Below are 7,319 nucleotides of genomic sequence, written 5' to 3' on the forward strand. Positions count from 1 at the left end.
TCTCTACTCTACTCTCCTTTCATCCAAACAAACTATTAGTATAAGTGAACAATACCATTTCAAATTTGGGACAATACTATTCACAAATGGTAAATTTTTTCTTGTTTTTTATTATACTCTCTCTCCTCTCCTAACTTACTATTCACAAAAAGTACAATTTTATCATTTTGTATTGGGATGAATTTTAAGTAAATATTATTTTAATGTATTGTATATATTATTTAAATATATAAAATTGAAGAATAAATCATGTAATGTAAGACATATTGTAAAATAATATATTAAAATAATAAAATAAGCTTTTTCAAGTGTTAAAGAGAAATTATTTTATTCAGAAAAAAAAAAAAAAAAAAAAAAAGAGAAATTATTTTGTAACAGCTTATGCCAGCTAATGCTCCTGTCAAATTGTGGACCAGCAATTAATATTTAACTAATTTGGATCCTTATTTGTTTCTCTACTTTACCATCTTATTACGGTCACTAGTGAAAGTCTTTCTCAGTCTCTCTAGTCTCTACTCATCACAACTCAATCACTGCACGCTGGTTGGGAACACAGCTCTTATTCACTAAAACTCCGCCATGGATATTCAGAGCTTGGGTTCGTCATTAAGATTTGAAGCATCCTCACTCGCTCATAGGTAAATTTTTAATTTTTTTAATTTTTTTTTTCATTTGAAAACAATTTGTGTCTGAGGAATCTGGGTTTTATTTTTGTTTGTCTGTTACATTGTCTCTCTTGTTTTCTTATTTATATGTTTTATTTTTTATAGACCAACATCATAGCTTATTTGCATGGAAATATGCTCCTAAGTAATTTAATTAATATAAAAAAATTTTGAATTCTCTCAATATAGTCAATAGATTTTTCCCCTTATGTTTAGATTAGAGTTATAAAATGGTATATTATTACAACATCCCATTACCAATCTGCCAATTTTATTCTTTTGCTGTTGTTTTTTATTTATTTATTATCCTACAATGTTATATACTTTTTTCGTTTTATATATAAAATTTTTTGTTGGGTAATAACCCATCTTTTGAATTGTTGGAAATGAAAGATAAAAACATAAAAGTCTTAAAATTTTCACGGTTAAAAGCATCCTTTTGAAATTTCTAAGTTAATTTACTTTTCATTTTACTGTAATCAAATGACTTAATTGAATATCGTATATTTAGTTTAATCTTATTAACTTAATCTAATAAAGTGTAGATATTGATTATTTTTATTTGTCTTTTACTTGTTTGAAATATATACTTCTATTGTCACCTTAGAATTTGAAGTATCTTAAGGATGAGTGGATTACAATAATTATACTAAGACACGAAAAAAAAATTTACATATAAGTGTGTGTGGTTAATTAACACTTTGGTTTGATTAATTAATTTTACTTTCATTAATGGAAATTCTTGGAATTACCTTGTCCTCAACTAAAGTTTGGCCATGGTGCTACTATGATTGTGATTTGTGAATTGTGAAGTTAGTATCTTATATGTGCCAGTATATTCAGGCATGGTTCTCTGCTCTCTTATCACATCCATTTTTCAATTTCACTTTGTACAGTTAGCTATGTCTTCACCTGTAGACCCCTCTCCACAAACCAATTCTAATGAAGTCTTCACCATTGAGGATGTCATCGCCTCCTTGCTTGCTTGTCTCCCTAATTACAAGGACTCTGTCCCTCAGTGCAGCAGCAGTAACAACAACAACAATAGTGGCAGTAGTGATCTCAACAACAACACCAACACCACCCCTACTGACAACAATAGTGGCAGTAGTTATCCCAACAACATCAACAACAGTCATTCACTTGACAATGAGACACGCGATCAATTTGATGAGTTACAGAAAAATCTCAATCAAATTAAAGATGCTTTCAGCAAACTCAAGAATTTTGAACACAGTGCTGATGGACCAGGTGGACCAAGTGGACCAATCGAGAAGCTTAAATGCTGCCTTGATGACATCTCCAAGGTAGTTAAAGAAGCTTCTGATGATTCCTTCCCCAACAAGGAAGTTCAAGATAAACTTAGTTCAATCATGAAAGATGCCCTGAAGTTGAAGTTGAAGTTAAACTTTCCATTGTGGCGACCCAAAAAGTTTTCTACAAATTCTGATGTCCATTATTATTCATGGCCGAGTAATGGGTTTGATGGTGAAGTTGATGAATTGCGTGGCCTACATGTGAGTCATAAGTTTCTAAGTACCTCAGTTTTCACTGAATTTCAGGAAGTTTTTAAGGACCTTGATACTAGGTTGAAGCTTTGCTTGTTATCCTTTGTTGTGCTTCCGGCGAATGTGGTAGTAAAGAGGAGGCTTTTGATAAATTGGTGGGTCGGAGAGCGTCTACTGGATCCTCCAGCTACTGAAAAGAAGACAGCTGAAGATATTGCTGATGAGATTCTTACAGAACTTGAGGTGAAGGGCTTTATTGAGCCAGTCAAGAAAAGGCACAAACAGGATGCAGACAGATTTAAGATGCAGCATCTGGTGCACTGTGTGGTTATTATGCTTGCCCAGGAGGCTAAGCTCCTTCATTATGATTCTAAAGGGAATCCAACCATAAAATCTTTGCGGTGCAACAGGGCATGTTTAGTGAATGCTGAAGACGGAACTTCAAAGCAAGTATTAGCTCCTAATTTAGATCTAGAAAAACTACAAACTATATTCAATGTTAATGAGCCTTTTCCTGATCTCAGATTTGAGTGGTCTGCAAAGATGAAAAGAGACAACATTGTGGATTGGTTTTCAAAGATGAAAAATATCAATGTTCTTTATTTGGGAAGGTGGAAAAGCTCAGATCAGCATAGCATTGAAGGAAATGCAAAAAAAAAAGCATAGCATTGAAGGGCAAAGCTTGGATCAGCATCACAATGTAAAGAAAGACTCACTAAAGAAAGACTCACTAAAGAATCACATTGAAGTAGAAAGCACTGAGTTCTTACAAGGGTTGAAGAATATGAAAGGTTTAAGGCTTTTAAGCCTACAAGGAATTTCCAGAATTAATGAGCTTCCCAATTCCATAGGCAAGCTAACAAATTTGAAAATTTTAGATCTCAAAGCCTGTCACAATCTGGAGGCAATTCCAGATGGGATAGCCCTACTCAAGAAGCTCTCACACTTGGATATTTCAGAATGTTACTTGCTAGATGGCATGCCCAAAGGGCTAGCTTCTCTCTCAGAACTTCAAGTCCTCAAGGGGTTTGTAATTGGTAATGTGGAAAGTGACAGAGATGATAATCATCAGGGCCCGCCACAGCAATTTCTTGGGGGAATGTGTTTCCCTCAAAAGAGAGACTCGTGTACTCTTGAAGATTTGATAGGATTGAAGAAGCTGAGCAAGTTGAGCATCAACACAAGCAGCATAGATTTCCCTACAAGAAAAGAGCTACAGGATCTCAATAAGTTGGAGGTGCTACAGAAGCTAACAATAGCATGGCGTGACAGTGGAGCAAAACCCACAATAGCACCAAGAAAGCTCAACCGCTTGCTAGCAATGAGGAGAAATACTGATCCACCAGAGCTTCCTACAAAACTGGAGAAACTTGAACTTCAGTGTTTTCCTCACACAGCAACACCTGATTGGTTGATACCCGGAAAACCGCAGAGCCTAAAGAAACTGTACATTAGAGGAGGAAAACTCAATAATTTAGTGCAAATTCAAAAGGGAAGTGATATGTGGACAGTTGAGATTTTACGATTGAAGTACCTGAAAACATTTAATATGGACTGGAAAGAACTGCAGCCATTATTTCCAAAGTTGATTTTCTTGGAGAATGTCGGATGCCCTAATTTCACTTCCTGTCCATGTGATGAGTTTGGAGTGTGGCCGAAGCATTGAGCAATGTCAGCAATACATTATCAGTTTGTCTGGTTGTTTCTCTTTAGAAGATTGACAAAAATGTTCTATGTTTCTGGCTAATTCTCATTCAGTTTGTTCCTACACAATCATGTCTGTATTTTCATGGATTTTACTGAACCATTAATTTCTTGCATAGCCTTACATTACAGTGTAATCCATCTAGAATGAGCTATATAGTTTGGTTGCATCATGTAAAATGATATTTTATTACAACATCCCCATTCCCAACCTACGAATTTTATTTGTAGCTGTTGATTTATTTTTTTATTTTGGATTCTTCTGCAATGTTATATGCCTTTTTTTTTTTTTTTTTTTTTTTTTTTTAAATTGCAACAACCCGCCCTTTGAATACTAGGAAATGAAAGCTGAGGTAAAAAGAATAATCATTGGCACTTTTAAGTTAATTTAAAAACATCATACAATCTTTAAAAAAAGTTATATTCAATGCACAAAAATCAAAGATAGCAGTGAATTCTCTGCCCTTGCAGGGATGGAGTGATAGAAATTTTGATAATTGAAGAGAAGGTCATGGCAAAACGAGCCATTTATCATTATTAAATTTTCTATTTTTTAGAGATAAATTAAGTACCCGTTTGGATACTGATGAAAAGGGCAGCATTTTGCGTTAGCGTTTTCTTCTTCTTTTTTTGAAGCGCGTTTCAGTGCATGTTGTGTGTTTCTAGTGGGTCTTGTGTACTGTTCACGTGACTCATAAATCTCTTTTTCAAAAAAATTTTCATTAAAAATGAGTCTCACGGCACTATTCACACATTTAAAATTATTTTATTATAATGTTTTCAGTTTTCAGTTTTCAGCAAAATATGTAGTATCCAAACACACTCTTAAGTTTTTTTTTTTTTTTTTTTTGAGATAAAGCTAGAATTATTATTAAGAGGAAAAGTAAAAAAAAAAAAAAAAATAATAATAATAATAATAGTATAAACCCGAAAACTCAACCGGGGAAAAAACACCAGACACGTCAAAAGAAACTATTGCCCTATTACAATTAAAGCCGAGGGCCCTATCAACCAACAGCAAAAAAATCAGGCATCCTATTGAGCAACGACCAATCTTTGATACTCATCCAGGTAACCAAGAGCACCATCGAAGATAACCTTTGGATGAAGTTAGATCTTCTCAAAATAAAACTTGTTCCGAGCATTCCAAATCCCCCATGAAATAACAGCCCATTTCTCCAGGTCTTGTTGAGATAAACGGCTAACAATCTGATGAAACAAACCGAAACATCCTGAACCAAATTGGAGCACTTCTGAATCCGTCCACGACACAGAGCCCAAACATTCCTAGCCCTAAGGTTTTGGTTAGTTATGGAATCTTTCTTGATGAAGTCTTTCCACGCTAAGGTTGTTTTTTCTTTTTTTATTAATATTATTACATTATCTAACAAGATAAAATATTTTTTTTTTTTTTTTTTTGAGAAACGATAAAATAATTATTTTGATAATCAAGAACTTGGACATTATCTCCATAGAATTTTATTGTGCTTGCATGTTTACCATAATTCCAAATTTGACCCAATAGGAATTAATATTTAATCGAATTTTAACTATCCTTTTAAAGGACCATTCAAAACTAATCAAGATATCCTATACATGCCTGTTTATTAGTATAAGACTATTTATTAACCAATCAAAATTGTTTTTCCATAATATTGGTCAATGCACTGTTTTTGAGTTTATAAAAAGACCATTTTACTCTTAATTTAACGAGCCAGCTGATTACTACACATTAATATGTATAGAGTGACCTCTCAAAAAAAAAAAAAATATATATATATATATATGTATAGAGTGTGTGCGCAACATCAATTGAACAATATTCAAAACACGCTTTCAATTAACTTATTAAATCATCTTTTCAAGACACGAGTTCATGATTTTAAAATTATAATTGAAATTGTATTTTGAACACACAATTCTCAAGGTTGTGTATCAACAAATGTTAACCTAATTTAATAAAATAATTTCAATTTTGATGACGAGGTCAATTATGGAATTTTTCACTTGTGAAATTAAAATTTTGATAGAATGAAAAAGAAAGTGAATTTTTATGGCTGCAAAATGAGGTATTTACAGTCTACGCCACTTAATTTTACTAAAAAAGTCAGGTGGAAATATTTTGAACATGCCCCCAGTCTGCAAACTCAATTTTTTTTAGAGTTGAAGGCCAGGATTTGAATGACCCATCTAGCTGGTTGGATAGATGAGCCAGGTCATAAGGGTAAATATTCAGGCCTAGGTTGGACTTAAACCTTCTCTTAGTGTAATTGTTTCTTGCTTTAAATTTCCTAATTCGGTTGTCTAACCCTTTTTTTTTTTTTTTTTTTTTTTTTTTACTATTTAGCCGCACTTACTAACCTAACTCTTAAGGCAAAAATGGCCCACTACCACTATTTAGCAAAAAAAATTAGCAATCTAGCACTATTTTAGAAATATGTATAAATCTACCACTTTTTTGAAACTCGAATTTGCCATGAAACTCGAGTTCTAAAAACTCGAGTTCTTTGAAAAAATATATTTTGAAAATTTTTAATGGTACTCAAGTTTATGGAACTCAAGTTCTATGAAAATTTTTTATGAACTTGAGTATCAAAAAAGTGATAGATCCTTACATATTTCCAAAATAGTAGTATATTGTAACATAATTTGTGAAAATGTGCTATTTGACTATTTTCGCCTAACTCCTCACCCTTTTTTGCAAATTAATGAATTTTATTAAAGCAAAGGGGAGTCAGGGCCGGGCCATTTGCCATCTCTTTCCCCAGAATTAATGTCTGAATGTGGGCAAGAGACTGGAGATGGGAAGGGCCCTAGTGCCATTACAAAAAGGAACCCAGGCAGCAAGGCCATTGTTAGCTTGTTTAATTAAACTAGAAAAAGAACAAGAAGAAAAGGATCGAGATAACAGTTCGATGTCCTAAATGATAGATGACTTGAAGCTTTATCATTTTTTTTTTTTTTTTTTGGTATTTGGGTGTTGCATATTGCATTTTGTGTGCACCAAAGACAGGGTTATTGGGCTAAACCCCACTTGGGCTCACAACTTATTTGTATGGTGGGTTTTGGGTATCCTACTTTGGGTCATTCTAGATTTTGAGACTCAATGAGATCACTTTTCTCTCTTTCTCTGTGTTTCTTTCTCTTAGACTCTCTTTCTCTCTATCTTTTCTCCCCTCAAAATTCCATCCCCTTTCCACTCTTTAGCTTCTCCTATTTATAGCCAATTATTAGTGGGGGAATTATCATTACTTTTAAACTAGTGTAATGAGAGTCCAATGTCGTTAATTGTAAGTGGATGTTTAGGTGTGAGTAGCTTTGGAAATGGTTCCCACTGCAACAAATGTGCTCGGCAGCGAAGTTTCCAAAGGTCACTACCGGGCACACACAAGGCGATGTAATTGAACATCTGCATATTGTCCGGGGATGACTTGCCGAGCAA

General features: G+C 33.7%; 1 pseudogene; it reads left to right on the forward strand.

The window, feature by feature from the left end:
- Window positions 1-482: 482 nt before the first annotated feature.
- Window positions 483-4,090, forward strand: LOC126723952 (uncharacterized; annotated as a pseudogene).
- The last annotated feature ends 3,229 nt before the right edge of the window (window positions 4,091-7,319 follow it).

The sequence above is a fragment of the Quercus robur genome, chromosome 4 (assembly GCF_932294415.1).
Source record: "Quercus robur chromosome 4, dhQueRobu3.1, whole genome shotgun sequence".
Lineage (NCBI taxonomy): Eukaryota > Viridiplantae > Streptophyta > Magnoliopsida > Fagales > Fagaceae > Quercus > Quercus robur.